The sequence below is a fragment of the Oreochromis niloticus genome, linkage group LG3 (assembly GCF_001858045.2).
Source record: "Oreochromis niloticus isolate F11D_XX linkage group LG3, O_niloticus_UMD_NMBU, whole genome shotgun sequence".
Taxonomy (NCBI): Eukaryota; Metazoa; Chordata; class Actinopteri; order Cichliformes; family Cichlidae; genus Oreochromis; species Oreochromis niloticus.
In genome coordinates this window covers 7,813,266-7,830,875 of record NC_031967.2, presented here as the reverse complement: position 1 = coordinate 7,830,875, position 17,610 = coordinate 7,813,266, and the positions used below count along the sequence as shown (strand labels likewise).

The window sequence follows — 17,610 nt, the reverse complement described above, 5'->3', positions numbered from 1 at the left end:
CAATGGTTCCTGAAAGCAGCGAGGCTGTGCGCGCCATTGATATTGTCGTCATTACGGTATCCAAATAAGGGTAGACAGGATGTACCACTCCCGGCATACCACTAGAGAGAGCCAACACACCACAAATGAAGTTTGAAATTTGTTTCAGTGGGACCAAAAGATGGAGCCAACACACCACAAATGAAGTCTGTTTCTATGGCGCCAAAAGAAGAATCTTTCTAAATTTGCACTAAAATATTAATATTTAAAAAACTATAAAAGTCATGAACACCAAAAGTCGTACCATACTAGTCCAGCTCCAGCCGCACAAAATGATCTAACATATGTAACCCTATTGTCAAAACTGTTCGGCAGAGGAGCGCGGGAAAATTTTCACTAAAATATTAATATTTAAAAAACTATAATAGTCATAAACACCAAAAGTCATAGCACACCATTCCAGATCCAGCCGCACAAAATGAGGTAACATATATGAAGTTTGTCTCAAAACTGCGGGGCGAGTTTCGCTGCAAAATTTCAGGCGGAAACTGAAGAATAACTAGAAAAATTTGCATTTCCTGCGAAAATGCGGTGTGGATGCTGTAATGCTGAAGCTGTCTGCTGAAACTAGCAGAAAAAGCTGAAAAGTTGCAGAATTTGTAAAAACTTTGCAGAAGCAAAGGAACTTTGCTAAAATGTAGTAACTTAGCAGAACTGTAATATCTTAGAGGAAACATAATACTTGGCAGAAATACAATAGCATAGCAGAACTTAGCAGAAATATTGTAACTTACCAGAACACGATAACTTCTCAAAAATACAAGAATTTAGGAGAAATAGTATAAGATAACAGAAAGAATATATTTAGCCAAACATTCTTAAACATTACAGAAATACTATGATTTAGAAAAACAGTACAACATAGCAGAAATGCTGCGATTTCCCAGAGATACTGTAATATACTATTAATATTGAAATTTTAAAAAAAAATACTATGTTTTAGCACAAATACTGTAATTTGACAGAAATACTATCATTTGGCAGAAATACTATGTTTCAGCAGAAATACTCTGGTTTAGCACAAATATTATAACATAGCAGTAATACAATTATATAGCAGAAATGCTATATTTAGAAAGAAAAATATAATATAGTAGAAATACTATGATTTAGCAGAAATACTGTAATCAGCACATATACTGTAACATGACAGAAATTCCTCCACTTAGTAGTAATACTATAACATAAAACAAATGTTATGATTTGGCACAAAAACCATAATTTGGCAAAATACTATGATTTAGCAGAAATACTATGATTGAGCAGAAGTACTAAGATGTAGTAAAAGTACTTTGATTTAACAAAAATACAATTATGGAGGAGTGATACTTTAAAATGGGAGAAATATTGATACACACACACATACACAGAGCCTAAAGGGAACAGTATTTGTGCCATGGAGTGTTAACAAGAATCTGAGGTCCATATTAGAAAAGCTGCTAAAATCATAAAAGTTTGCAGAATTGTAATAAATGATGAATATGAATTAGTGGTCTGTGATAGTGTATTAATTTGTAGGGAAAAAAAACATGTTGCCCAAGGTGTAATTGAACCCACGACCTTTGGGTTGTAGACCTGTGTCATTACCAACTGCGCCACTGGGAAAGAGAGCGAGCGCCTGGAAAACAGGGTGATGAGCAGTCAGAATTAGATTGCGGTGAGAGGCGAAAAACGCCGTTTTTTGGAGTTACAAAACGTCGTGTAACTCAAAAACTAGGTGGACTAGAAGCATAATTCTTGTACTGGGTGAATCAGCGGACTTTGGTGTACTTTGACTGTGATTTGCATTGCTCTTTGTACATCTGTCGCTGAGATATGACGAGAGAAGAAAGGGCAGACCTCAGATATGATTGGCTGGCTGGGAAGCCGTGCAGGCCCTGATATGTAAATTTTATATGTATCAGTCCTCACAGAGGATTAGCTGCCTGGGGACCTGGCAGAAATATATACAAATAGTATGATTAAGCATAAATACTACATTTAGTAGAAATACTATGTTTTAGCACAAATACTATAAAATGGCAGAAATACTACAATTAAGCAGAAATACTATATTAAGTACAAATCTTATAAAAAGCAACAAAACTGTACTATGATTTGGTAGAAAAACTATAATTAATCAAAAATACTATATTTGGCAGAAATACTATTTTTTTTAGCAGAAATACTATATTTAGCACAAATCTTATCAAATAGCAGAAATAATATGATTTAGCAGAAATGCTGTATTTGGCACAAATCTCATAAAATAGCAGAAATAGTATGATTTAGCAGAAATGCTGTATTTAGCACAAATACTGAAAAGCAGCGGAAATGCTATGACTTAGCACAATAGTAATAACTTAAATAGAAAAATTGGAAAAGCAAAATGGACAGGTGGAAAAATCCTGAACATGCTAAGGGTCCCTCAAATCTAATTGTTAAATGAAAAAAAAAAATCAGCAAAAAAAAGTATAACAGTCACACAATCACAAATATGGACACATATGGAAACATACATGCACAGAGAGACACACACAGGACCAAATTCAGTCAACCAGTCTAAATATATTGAATTTAAATCATACAATAAGATGCTCCCATCAAAAGGCTCACACACACACACACACACACACACACACACATAGCAGCAGCAGCATCAGCAAGTGAACAGGCGCTGTTAACAGCATGTTTCTAGGTCAGTCAAACAGCTGTGAGCTTCTCAATTTGAATCCACCAATCAGAGAGGCTGTGTGCTTTTTCCCGCCAAAACTGGTGCACTAAGTGCAGGCTTTTACAGCACAGAGAGAGACAGGATTTTTGCAGTCTATTTCGCATAGTGAGGACTCCCCTCAAACAAACAGACATAAATTCCTAACCGTAGGGGCTAAAACGGTCATTCTTAGACTGTTTTGTTCATAAGACATGGGAGAATCTTGAAATGTTGACCATTTAAAATAAAAATATGAAATATCATAGATATATGACATAGATGATTGGTTATCTAAGAAGCCACGAGGGCCCCAATATGCAAATTTGAATGTGTCAGGCCTCAGATATGATTGGCTGGCTGGGGAGCCATGAAGGCAACAATATGCAAATTTGAATGTGCAAGCCCTCAGATATGATTGGTTGTCTTAGAAGCCATATAAAAAGCAGTAAAACTGTACTATGATTTGGTAGAAGAAGTATAATTAATCAAAAATACTATATTTGGCAGAAATAGTATTTTTTAGCAGAAACACTACATTTAGCACAAATCTTATGAAATAGCAGAAATAGTATGATTTAGCACAAATGCTGTATTTAGCACAAATCTTATAAAATAGCAGAAATAGTATGATTTAGCAGAAATGCTGTATTTAGCACAAATACTGAAAAGCAGCAGAAATGCTATGACTTAGCACAATAGTAATAACTTAAATAGAATAATTGGAAAAGCAAAATGGACAGCTGAAAAAATCCTGAACATGCTAAGGGTCACTCAAATGTAATTGTTAAATGAAAAAAGAATCAGCAAAAAAAAGTATAACAGTCACACAATCACAAATATGGACACATATGGAAACACACAAGCACAGGGAGACACACAGGATCAAATTCAGTCAACCAGTCTAAATATATTAAATTAAAATCATACAATAAGATGCTCCCATAAAAACTCTCTCTCGCCCTCTCTTTCTCTCTCTCTTTGTCACACACACACACACACACACACACACACACACACACACAGGGAGAGAACAGCAAGTTTCTAGGTCAGTCAAGCAGCCTGGGAGCTGCTAAATTTGAATCCACCAATCAGAGAGGCTGTGTACTTTTTCCCGCCAAAACAGGTGCACCTGCTTACACACACGCAGCACAGAGAGAGACAGGATTTGTGCTATTTTCCATAGTGAGGACTCCCCTCAAACAAATGGCTATAATTTCCTAACCGTAGGGGCTAGAACGGTCATTCTTACACCGTTTTGTTCAGAAGAGATGGGGGAATCTTGAAATGTTGACCATTTAAAATAAAAATATGAAATATTAGAGATATATGACATAGATGATTGGTTGGCTTAGAAGCCACGAAGGTCCCATTATGCAAATTTGAATATGCCAGGCCTCAGATATGATTGGCTGGCTGGGAAGCCATATAAAAAGCAGTAAAACTGTACTATGATTTGGAAGAAAAACTATAATTAATCAAAAATACTATATTTGGCAGAAATACTATTTTTTAGCAGAAACACTATATTTAGCACAAATCTTATGAAATAGTATGATTTAGCAGAAATGCTGTATTTAGCACAAATACTGAAAAGCAGCAGAAATGCTATGACTTAGCACAATAGTAATAACTTAAATAGAATAATTGGAAAAGCAAAATGGACAGCTGAAAAAATCCTGAACATGCTAAGGGTCCCTCAAATGTAATTGTTAAATGAAAAAAAAATCAGCAAAAAAAAGTATAACAGTCACACAATCACAAATATGGAAACATATGGAAACACACATGCACAGAGAGACACACACAGGACCAAATTCAGTCAACCAGTCTAAATATATTGAATTTAAATCGTACACACACACACACACCCACACACACACAGCAGCAGCAGCAGCAGCATCAGCTAGTGAACAGGGGCTGTTAACAGCATGTTTCTAGGTCAGTCAAACAGCTGTGAGCTTCTCAATTTGAATCCACCAATCAGAGAGGCTGTGTGCTTTTTCCCGCCAAAACTGGTGCACTAAGTGCAGGCTTTTACACACGCAACACAGAGAGAGACAGGATTTGTGCAGTCTATTTTCCATAGTGAGGACTCCCCTCAAACAAATGGCTACAATTTCCTAACTGTAGGGGCTAGAACGGTCATTCTTACACCGTTTTGTTCAGAAGACATGGCGGAATCTTGAAATGTTGACCATTTAAAATAAAAATATGAAATATTAGAGATATATGACATAGATGATTGGTTGGCTTAGAAGCCACGAAGGCAACAATATGCAAATTTGAATGTGCCAGGCCTCAGATATGATTGGTTGTCTTAGAAGCCATGAATGCCCCAATTGACTATGTGCACGTTAGCATATGCTACTTCCGGTGCGGAAAATCCTGTGTGGAGCTTTGTTTCCGGTGTCCTATTCGCGCCCTGTTTACTGTCGAAAACAAGTAAACCAAATGAATGAATTAAGCGTCGATTTACATTTCTCTAGATGTCTTGGTCATTTACCCAATATAACTGTAAATGATGTTCGTGGACTTGTCGATATTTTGCCCCCAGGCCTCAGAGCAAAAGAGAAAAGGGATTCAAATGTTATATTTCTCAGCTGTCCCTCGTTTATTGCGGGTGTTATGTTCTAAAAATAACCAGCGATAGGTGAAATCAAGTAGCCAATTTTATTTTTTGATGCGTGGACATCGTGGACATCCAGTACTGCACTTCAGAGTCACACTGCTAGCAATCGATGCAGCGATTCTGTACTGTACAGGAGAGACGTCACGGAGGAGATCTTCTGCAGCGATCAGGACGCAGGACACAATGTGACGTAAAAATAAGCATGAAAACTTGCACTAAAAAATCCGCAAAACAGCGAGGTGAAAGGTGAACCACGTTATAACGAGGGACCACTGTAATTTTGAAGGTAAGTCACAACATACCCTTCATACATACTAATGTATAGAAACCCTCACCAGCAATCGTTCATTTTTTTGTGTGGCTTTTTTCACGGTTTGTTAACATGCTGTGTAGGTGTGGACATAACGGAAACATCTGTGACTGTTGTTCATCTGTAGTTTGAATGCTGAACATTTGCCTGTTTAAAGAATAAGACCAGTCACTATACAGAGATGTGCTTCTGAATGTGGACGATGTGTCTTATGCTGCAGTGATGCAGTTCTGCTTGTGTTGAGTGATGCAAACAACCGATCGATCTAAACTCTTTAAACGTCAATCACGTGGTTACCGGCTACCGGCGAAAATAATGGAGGAAATCGGGACGGTAAGCCAATTTCTGTCTTAGCGCATTTGCGCCGCTGTGTGTTTTTGTGGTCTTCTTTTGCGGCTAATTCAGTGAATTTTGGTCTGATCGTGGTGAAACTTGGTGTGTGGAGTCAGTGATAGCTCTGGGAGCTAACCAGCCTATCTTTAACCGGTTACTCACATGAAGTCTGAAGAATTTCTGGTTCGGTTTTGTTTGTTTAGCGGACTTCTGCGCATTTACGTAACTGCTCGTTTAATCGCGGTTTATTTTCGGTGTTTTTGGTGGTTGTAGAAATGGTTTATATGACATTTTAGCTGAGATTCTGAGGTTTCTGTGGATACCAAACATGTCTGGACTTATATTTCTCAACCCGCGTTATAACCGATTAAACGTGATCTCCTCCTTTTTGCCCCAGGTACCGGGGACGTGGGGCTTAAGTGGTTAAACGTCAAAATTTATCATTAGATTTTTTGTGACACAACAGTGGTGAGTGTTCCCACCTTCTGCTCTTTGGAACTTAACGCAATCTTTCCGTTTTCGAGTTTTGGACATGATTTTGGAGCATATCTTCGCAGTAGCGATTTACCGCAAAGTAAAGCTACCGGAAATGTACAACCCCACATCCGGCCTCAAACCAGGAAGTTAGCATTTTCTCGTGCACATAGTCAATATGCAAATTTGAATGTGCCAGCCCTCAGATATGATTGGCTGGCTGGGAAGCCGTCCAGGTCCTGATATGTAAATTTGAATATTACAGTCCTTACAGAAGACTGACTCCCTGGGGACCTGGCAGAAATATATATAAATACAATGATTAACCAGAAATACTGCATTTAGTAGAAATACTATGTTTTAGCACAAATACTATAAAATGGCAGAAATACTATAATTAAGCAGAAATATTATATTAAGTACAAATCCTATAAAATAGCAGAAATAGTATGATTTAGCACAAATGCTGTATTTAGCACAAATCTTATAAAATAGCAGAAATAGTATGATTTAGCAGAAATGCTGTATTTAGCACAAATACTGAAAAGCAGCAGAAATGCTATGACTTAGCACAATAGTAATAACTTAAATAGAAAAATTGGAAAAGCAAAATGAACAGCTGAAAAAAGTCCCACAATCACAAATATGGACACATATGGAAACACACAAGCACAGAGACACACAGGATCAAATTCAGTCAACCAGTCTAAATATATTGAATTTTAAATCATACAATAAGATGCTCCCATAAAAACTCTCTCTCGCCCACTCTTTCTCTCTCTCTCTGTCCCACACACACACACACACACACACACACACACAGCAGCAGCAGCAGCAGCAGCCAAACAGCCTGGGAGCTGCTAAATTTGAATCCACCAATCAGAGAGGCTGTGTACTTTTTCCCGCCAAAACAGGTGCACCTGTTTTTACACACACGCAGCACAGAGACAGGATTTGTGCTGTCTATTTTTCATAGTCAGGATTCCCCTCAAACAAATGGCTATAATTTCCTAACCGTAGGGGCTAGAACGGTCATTCTTACACCGTTTTGTTCAGAAGAGATGGGGGAATCTTAAAGTGTTGACACTTTATCATTAAAATATGAATTATTGAAGATATTTGACTTCTAATGCACCATAACTGAGTAGAGGCAAGCGAAAACTGCCTTGACTTGCCCTCAAACAACGCTTTCTAACTCTAAATCTATTTGGAGTATTGATATCATTCTTTCACCGTAAGAGACAGCAGGCTTTGGTGAACAGTCATGGAAATTTTCAGGTCTGTGTGGAAATACATCAAAAAGATATGACGAGAGAAAAAAGTGCCTCATTTCCAGTGTCTGAAATCTGAAGAAATCTGAGCGAGGGACAAATTTCCTACCCTCAAACAAACCCAATTCATGGCCAAATGGTAATAGGTGAGAGTGTCTGAAGATATATTGGCACAAGCCTCATGTCTTAACTTTGCTTCGTTAAGGAGATATGACGATTCGAAAATGCCTCTCATTAGAGAAATCCAGCGGTGATTTTGAACAAACTCTCCATTGACTTTCTATGGAGAGTTGTAAGACTTTGTGTTGGTCTGAGGAGATTTGCCAAAATTCTATAAATCCCACAACAATGATAGTGACATTTTCTGAAAGCCAGCAAAAATACCTACGTTTTAATGTATAATTTGTGGAAGTTAAGTGAAAATTGAGCAAGTAGCAAGAAGTTGTTCGAACATGAAGAGAAGACTGCAAAACCTTCAGTGGCACACTGAAAGCCAAGTGCATAGCAACCATAACAACGCATGTATTTTGTGAAAAATCACAAAAATGAAACTCAAAACTTAAAGAGTGATAAGATGAAAACGGTAACAGATATGAAAAAGCTGAATCATACAAGAATAGCAGAAAAAATTATGAACATTTTAAAGTTTGAATGGTTGTTCTAGGTGAAAGTATGAGGAAGTAGTTAAGTTTGAAAAACAAGCAAGTTTTAGCAAAATTGCGGAAGTTTCCCATTCATTTCAATGGGACAAATTAAAGGAAAAAAGCTTAATATTTTAAAAAGTATAATAGCAAAAAATACCAAAAGTCATAGCCATCATTAGCAGAAATAGCAGAATAGTTTAAAATTTGAACGGTGAAAATCGGCTGAAAATTATGGAAGTAGGTAAGTGCCAAAAAAAGTGCAAAAGTGGCAACTAGAATAATAATAATGAAGTAGAATAAAGTAGAATAAAGAATAAAGAGAAACAGGAACTCAATAGTGTGGATGCTCCAGCATCCACACTAAATCCGAGGAATAGTAATAAGTGTGCCTCTTGGCATAGGCACACTTAATAACTGAAAAAGTGGCAGTGTACAGAGGTGGCGTCCTCACCCTCTGGGTATCCGTAGAGGTTGTCAACAAAGTTGGAGATGGTGTAGTCGAACGCCGCAGCTGAGATGCCGTCGTTGTCCTCACTGTCGTCCACAAACTTCAGCCCCTCTCCCTGGTTCACTCCTATCAGGATGTCATAGTTTAGGAACTCCCCCTGGTGGAGAAAATAAGGAAGAACATGCTGAGTGCTGGAACAGAGCCTGTGTGCATCACAAGTCTACAACAGGAAGTGCAGCTGAAACACAGCTTTGGGAATTGGCAGCATTTCATTTCCCAGTAAACAAAATAAAGAATAGCTGTTGGCATGAAATTCCTACTATAAACTGTGAATACTGCAATATATGCAGGGTTCATACGCATTTTTCAGGGTCAAATTCAAGCACTTTTTAAGCACATTCAAGGTCCATTTTCAAGCTTTTCCAGCACATTACCAAAAAAAGAAAGTATGTTTCACTTTGCATCACCTCAGTAAGACCATGTAAACATTTAAACAAATCATCTTAGGACGACTTAAATGTCTTTTGTCCCCTTTTGTTAAAAGAGAAAAATGCACCACACAAAAATAGTGAAAAAGGAAACGGTTGCCTTACATGCATATAGTGTACAAACTCAAAAAACACATTCCTCTTAAAAATTAAGATGTGCAAATGTGAACAAATCAACTTGTTAGAGATCTTCATCTCCATTTGTAATAAACAACCCAGAAAACAGGAAAACTGCACCAAACACCACAAACACCAACAAATTAAAAAGTCTTCTCATCAGATATTGATGCTTCTTTCCTGTGTGACACAACAAAATAGGAGACAGATGTTTGTTTGTTTTTTTGTTCTTTTTAACTAGTTAAGCACCCACGACCCATAAAATGGGGACATTTCATTTTCGAGCAGGAAGCTCCCCCTTTTTGTTAAACCCTTTAGATCAGGGGTCGGCAACCTGCGGCTCCGGAGCCACATGCGGCTCTTTAGTCCTTATAGTGCGGCTCCGCGTGGTTTGGGAAAATAAATTAGTATTTAGCTGATGTGTATTTTATTTATGTTAGTTCTTTTTTTTTTTAACTTGTAGTTCTAAATTGGAAGATTATTGTGATTTTGCAATATACAAATAAAATTATATTTTGTTATTTTTTCATCGCTGGGGCCGCAGGATGTCGTGGGGTCGCAGGGGCTCCATGTCGTGGTGAGCGTCGTGCTCCGAGTGCTTCATCTGCAGGGACATGATCTCTTCCTGCACGGCGTTTCGCCGGTTTATCGAGACTTTCAACCCCAGGTAGGCCAATTATGACTCTTTGGGTCTTAAAGGTTGCTGACCCCTGCTTTAGATGAACAGAGATTTTTAATTAAATACATATTCTTTAATAAATGTTCTCTTTTATAAAAAGTAGGATAATTTTAAAAAAAAACTTTTATTATAACTCTATTGCGTAGAAAAAAAACTGTCTTGTTTTCTGTTGTCTGTTATATAATATTAGGGATGTTTGTGACAATTAATTTCTTAATCGGCTGGACTAACCAATAGTCCACAACTAGGAAACACTGAAATTTTAAGTTAAGTTTGAAAACAGTTTAAAAAAAAAAACCCCATTCCAAAATGTCTTGTGACAATCTCATTGGCTTAGGGAGTGATGATGTCATAGGGAGATCTTAAGAATCTTAAGTCCTTTGATGTTTTTCCTTAAATAGGGGTGAGACACAGCAAGTTTTAGTTCGTTTCAGCAGCATCTGTGTTTGCAGCCTACGAAACGTTCACCACAGAAACATTTGGAAAGCTTTTCAAAGTCATCGTATAGAAACTCCAACATGTTTCCAAGAAACAAACAACCAGGTCAAAAAGATTACGCCGCCTCTCCTTCCTGGCGTGGCCGGCCAATTTCCCCAAATGGCGTCTCATCCTTCCAAAGGGCATTAGAGGACAGTAGGAAGGAAAACTACCTTCTCCAGAAAAAAATGCAACAAATTGAAGACGAGAAACTTCAACTGGAGGACAAGTGTAGACGAATGGAAGCCCAAAATAAAGAGCTGGAAGAAAGACAACAGCGCCAGCCGGACATAAAAATTATTAATGAGGGCTGGGGAATCAAGTTTGCTCAGGCCCGAGAGCAGATTGTGCACCTCATTAAAGAAAATAAGCAAAAGAGCGCAGAACTAAAAGAAATGACCAACCAGCTCCAAGACAAGAAAACGATGACTGATAAGACACAAAGGGATCTCCAATACATCGACCAAATGGATCAGCTGCTCCAAAGACAGCTCCGTGAAGTTGTGGAAGAAAAGAGAAAAATCCAACAACAGAAGGAAGAGCAGGACAAAAAGCAAAGAGACATGCAGCACGAACTGAAGAGCATGCAGGAAAAATACCAAATGCTGAAAGAAAGCCTGGATGAAACACTGCGCCAAAATAAAGACCTTCTTCAACAGAAAGAGCAACAGCAGGAAAGAGTGGAAGAAGGAAAACGTATTGTCCGGGACTTTGAGTCTAAAAATCTAAAACTGCAAGAGTTTTGTAATCAGCTGGAGGACAAAGTAACTAAAGTGGAAGAAGAAAAGGACAAACTGGAGAAACCCTGCTCACAGATGCAGAAAAGGATCGATCAGATAGCGAGAAACAACTCCGAGCTCGTTAAGGGGATTTTGGTGGAATTCAATAACTTGAAGCGTGAAAACACTCAAATGCAGGCACAAAAACAACAACAGGACAAAATACATGAAGACCTGCAGCTCACGCTCCAAGAAATCCAGAAAAGAAACGAACAGTTAGAAGACAAGCACAAAGAAGTCCAAGAGAGAAATGCAGACATGCACAAGGACAAGCTGATACAGGAGGCAACATCCAAACAACTCAAAGACAAGCTTGAAGAACAACAAGCAACATTAGAAGAGGTGGAACAAAGATGTAAGAAACTTGAAAAGCAAAACACAGAAACAATCGATGAGTTGAGAAATCTCATCCTGGAGAAAAAAGCACTCGTGGAAAAGTGCATGAAAAAGAAGACAAAATGGTTCCGCTTGTTCCAGAGGAGAGACGCTGCTGCTTCCTCACCTGATGTAGCCTCGTCTTGCTACACCTCTGTTCACCCCCCCAACCAGTCCCGGCAGTTGACTGTCCCCTCCTGAGCCTGGTTCTGCCGGAGGTTTCTGCCCGTTTAAAGGCAGTTTTTCCTCCCCACTGTCGCCAAGTGCTTGCTCAGAGGGGATTGTTGGGGTTTTCTCTCCTCTACCTTTTTTTTCTTTATTTACTTGTTTAACTTTTTTCATTATTACCTAATTTTACCTTGTTTCTTTATTTACTTGTTTAACTTTTTTCATTATTACTTCATTTTACCTTGTTTCTTTATTTACTTGTTTAACTTTTTGTTCTTACTTCATTTTACATTTTTCTTCGTTTACTTGTTTAACTTTTTTCATTATTACTTCATTTTACCTTGTTTCTTTATTTACTTGTTTACCTTTTTTCATTATTTGCTTGTTTAACTTTTTTTTCAACTTATCTAAATAATAAACCAATTGAATTTATCCTCTGAGTATTTTTCATCTCATCTTTACAGAATTTTTCCAAAACATTTTCAAACATTCAGGTCTGTCTTTATTGTCTTCTTGAAACCTCATAGATGGTGAACTAAAAACCCGGAATATGGTTTGAAACATTGTTTCAGCTGAAACCGGCATAACATGCTTGTGTGTGTGTGTGTGTGTGTGTGTGTGTGTGTGTGTGTGTGACAGGTGACAGGGTATCACTAGTTAGGTCATCATGTTTAGACTCATTCACTCCAAAATTATTTAGGCCAAATCTTTAAAACAGTGTCATTGCATACACATTTTCAATTCACTTCAATCACACAAATGCAGAAATAATAATTTGCAGTATCTTATTTATTATGAGAATGTCATGACTGATCATTTGCACCTACACCACCAAAAATGGGAGCAAAAGCGAGGAGATCATGTTTAATCGGTTATAACAAGAGGTCAGAAATATAAGTGCCAACATGAGTAATGTGTCCACAGACACCTCAGAATCTTGGCTAAGAGCTCATATAAACCATTTCTACAACCAGCAAACAAAGCAAAGACACCAAACAGTTAAAAGAGCAGTGACGTCACCACAAATCTTTGGTCAGGTAATATCCATATTTTGATTGATGATTTTCTGGAGTTAAATGTGAACCGAAGCATATTTTCAAAGGTGTTATATGCTATAAAATACTTTTAAATAAAATAATCTCTAATAAATTAGGTGTGGGAAATAAAAAAATTGAATTTTTCTATGTTTGAGTCACAGTAACTTTTAGTTACAACACTTTCAAGCAAATTTAAGAACCACATCTGAAATTCAAGCACTTTTCAAACTTTGAAAAGACAATATTACAATTCAAGCATTTTCAAGGATTTCAAGAACCCTGTATATGACTCTTAAGTCCATGATCTTCATCATATTGCCTGTTCTGCAGGTCACGGCTTCAGGGCCGATCCTTTAAAAGTCTGCAGTGTCGATTAATGCATAGAGCTGCAAAAGTCACACTTCTTCGTCTCACACGCAATATGTCCCTGTAGTGATTTTCAGATTCACGTTACTGCTTTCTACACACCTTTTGTTTGATTGTTTTCACCTTACATAAAACACTTCCCCCGTCTCACAAAATGACTTTCACATTAATGACACTGATTGCATCTGCAGCCTCTTCAAAATGTAGCATTTATTTAATCAAATAATAATAAAACTTTTGAAGAATCTCTTTTGTAATTAAAAATCCTGGTCAACCAGCAGTGGTTACTTACACTAATAATACACACAAATCAGCTTTTTCAGTTTTTCACTCAGAAGATGATCCAAAATAACATCTGGATGGATGAATAAAAAAGAATAATAATTTTTTATTCTTGTCACATGAAAATATTCCAATCGAACTGAGAAGAGAAACCTGCTCTTTCAAAACCTCGACGACTCTGTCGGCTTTGAATTACAGGATCACATCTTGTTTGTTCTGTTCCAGCTTAACATTTTCCAGGTCTGACTACATTTAGCTTATTTGCTAATGTGTCTTGCTGCTTCCTGTTTTATTTTGGTAGCGATTGTTGGAAGAAAACTGCTCTCCCAGTTAGTTTTACTTGTCCCAGTCAGATCGCTCTTTGTCTCTATAGTTGTGTCTCATCATTGTGTGTACTTGTGTTTATACTTTTCTTTAATAACGTCTTATTTGTTTGCTTTTTGGGCTTCTGGCAAATGCTCATGACAACACAAGGGAAACTTCTCAGTGTGTCTAAAGTATACCGCCCCGATCATGTACATCACCAGCACTGCAGTTATTTTCTCTGCTTTACAGTTTGGTTAGTTTTGGTTTCACGTCATGGCTGATCCCAGGAGTTCTCACCACTTTGCTCGGATAATAAAACACAACAGAAATGTGCAGCTACTGTTATCAGACCCTCACCTGCTGCAGAGAATCTCTGGATCATCAGGAACTACGTCTCCATCCACAACAGGCCCAAAGGCGATGTGATAGCGGGCCGGCTGGATGTCTTGGTCCACCAGCTCTCTGAAGTTCTTGCGCCTCAGGCAGTCAACCAGGTCAGCCGTCTCTGCGTAGGTGCAACCCACCTTCCGGGCCAGGATCTTGGTGTACTTGAGGGGTTGGTAGCTAACGGACCAGTTGGAGATGGCTGTGCCACTCTGCGCTATGGCCCTGTGGAACAGACCTGAAAGGAGACGTGGGAAAGAGGGATGTTTTGGTGAGGTTCAGGGCGGAGGGAGGATGCTTGATGTATAAATCACATAACTTTCTTTCTACTACAGAACTTGATTAAAAATAGAGTTTTACCATTTTTCCTCATCACATGTTTCTCACTAGAGAAAAGCTTGTAGACACAGGATGGGACTACAGACCCAGAGCATCACTGACGGAGCATGCTGTGGAGCTTTAGCTCCAAAAAGTGGAGGCAGGACTGGGAAAAAGCTCATCTGAGATGTCAAAAGATCTATTTTTCCCCTTTCTTGAGCTAGCTGCTTTTCCCCCCTCCAAGCTTCTCCTTGGATGTATTTCCCCCTCTCTGTCTCCCTCTTTCTCTCTCCTTTAGTTCTGGCTGTCCTGTGCTGTTTAAACCACTCAAGTGGCTCATTAAGGGGGCCGCCTGGCTCTCTCTCGTTTCCTCCCGAGCTCCCTTTTTTCTATCTCTCCCTTCTCCTGGGCCGAAGATTGGTCAGTTAATTATTAAGCAGAGCTGCAGAGCCTTCTTTCCCTGGGAAATCAGTTATAGTAAGAAGTAGCTTGGAAACAGCTATACCTACATATCTGCACCGAGAGAGGCCGAGGAGGGGAGGAGAGACAGATAGAGAGGATATATTTTATTCGTCTTCAAAATCAGTTTCTTTGTCGCTCCTTTAGTGCCTCTTGCCTTATTTATTTGTTGTTTTTTGTACTTCCTGTTCATTATCTATCTTCTATATGTTGGAATTCAGCCTGTTCTGATACTATTTCATGTTGGGAAAAAAGAATCTTTGTAGAGATTGCCATAATTGTTGTACATTATATTTCTGTGCCATTAATAAAAAAATAAATTATTAACAGCAAATTTATACATGAAAGACTCTGTCCCAACTTTTACCATCCACTTGCAAGGTTTCCACAGTCGATGATCCATGCAGGAACGTATTTCCGCCTACTGTGGAGGTCACGTGTTTCCGGCTACTGTGGAGGTCGCAATATAGCGCTCCCCAGTGGCTCCAGCCAGACCCTTCTCGATCGAGGAGACGAGAGACATGACGGGCTGGGGAAACAGAATGGAACACAAGGACTCACACAAACACACATAAACACAGACACACACAGAGATACACAGGGGGAATCTAATAATCAAGGAACTAAACAAGAAATATAAGAAACACAAAACAGCATAACTAAGACTGTAAATGAACCAGAACATAAACCATAATACAAAATATCACCAAAACACAAGAAACCCACAGTGCTGGGTCAAAAGGACCCAGAACCATCAGAGTTCTTTTCTTTGCTCTTCACTGTTTGAGTGCAGACTCCACATTAAACTATGACAGCATCGTCCCTGCTGCTGCTGTCAGACGTTTTATTCACTCACTGCTCCCAGATGTTTCTACTGAAGGTTTTACTCATCAATGAAAGTTAAAAGCTTGCATTTACCAGTTGACTACCATTAAAAATGAGTGTGCATTACTGTCAGGGCTGCAATGATTCATCCAGTAAGTCGAATGACTTGATAATAAAAATATTTGTTTGATGCTTTGCATTGAGGCCCATTGTTGAATTTGCAGGGACACAATAACCTCAGATCAAATGTGCAAACTTCTACAGTACAGAGCCTTGTTAGGAATAATAAACAAATAATAATAATAATAATAAGGTCAATTTAAGTGATTGTTTTCGATTGAACATCACATATTATGCATCAAAGAGTAAAATCAGGTTAAGTGCATTATCAGCATTTGGAGGAGCTCCTTATCCTTCTCTTTACTGCTCACCTCTGACAAAGTGTTCCCACAATTTGCTATCTTCTTTCAGCCTGCTAGCTATGCTAACAAGTCTACTACACACACTTGACTCACATGACAGACAGCAGAGGTAGCGGCCGCTCTGCTAGCTGCTCTCATGTTAAAGGTCAAAGAAATGAGGTGATGCTGCTGGGAGTGATGTCACAGACTAGCAGCATTTAGTTACTCAGCATATATTTAATCTTTATTATCTGCTCCTGTCACCTCTGTTTACCTCTGACAACAAGAACATTTAGCCAACACTTTATTAACTTTGGTGAAATTATGAACAGGCATCAGCGCGGTCACCTATACTGTGCTTTAGTGCTGCAGCAGCAGGAACACCAGTTAATCTGAAATCTCTTTTTCTCTCTATAACACAGTGACAACAGACTGAGTCAAAGACAGAAACCTTATTTAAACACCAAATATTCACGGCGTCACTTCCTGATCCAGGACTCAAAGAGGACGTTGCACTCAGCTTCTTCCCATGAACGTCTTCACTCTGCAGCTCTCTGCTGTCTGGACCAGGTCTGTGTAGAAACAGAGAAAATCCTCTGCTTCTTCTCCGTCATCAGTCTTTCTTTTTTCTTTTATTTATTTAGGACAGTGCATGTTAATGAACATAAATGTAAAATAAATTACATGAATGTAAACATGCCAGATTATAGCCAAGGGCTAATTTCCATCTGTTGTCCATAAAACATTAAAAAATAGACATAATAATTCATTAAAAAAATCATAATTCATTTATAATAAAAACTCCATCACCAAACTCACACACACACCATTCTATTCCCAAATAAAACATTAAAACTATACAACTTATACATGATCACACACTTGATTTGTCCATAACCAGTTTTTAACCTGTGCCTTAAACAAGTTGAATGTCGAGCATTCTCTAATGGATTGGGGAAGACTGTTCCACAGATGGCCACCCTGGACAGAAAGGACGTTCTGCCCAAATGCTGTCCCTCTGTGGGGTATAAACAAGTCTCCTCGGGTTGTAGCTCGAGGGGTCCTGTCTGAGCTTTCTTTATGCCTAATGAACTGCTTTAGTGGTGGTGGAGCAAGGGAGTGTAAGACTTTATATATTAAACACACTCTTTCAAGTTTCACTAAGTTATTGAAGTTCAGTAATTTATGTTTTTTTAACACATGACAGTAGTGGTGGGAAGTCGGTTTTTTGTCAAGTAGTTTTAAACTTCTTTTATAAATGTTTTCAATAGTTTTAAGTGTTGTTGGACAAGCAAGTGACCAGGATGTC

General features: G+C 38.3%; 1 pseudogene; it reads right to left on the bottom strand.

Annotated features, from left to right (window-relative positions):
* LOC109195273 (neuroligin-2-like) overlaps positions 1–17,610 on the bottom strand; it is a 95,666-nt pseudogene that overhangs the window by 75,964 nt on the left and 2,092 nt on the right.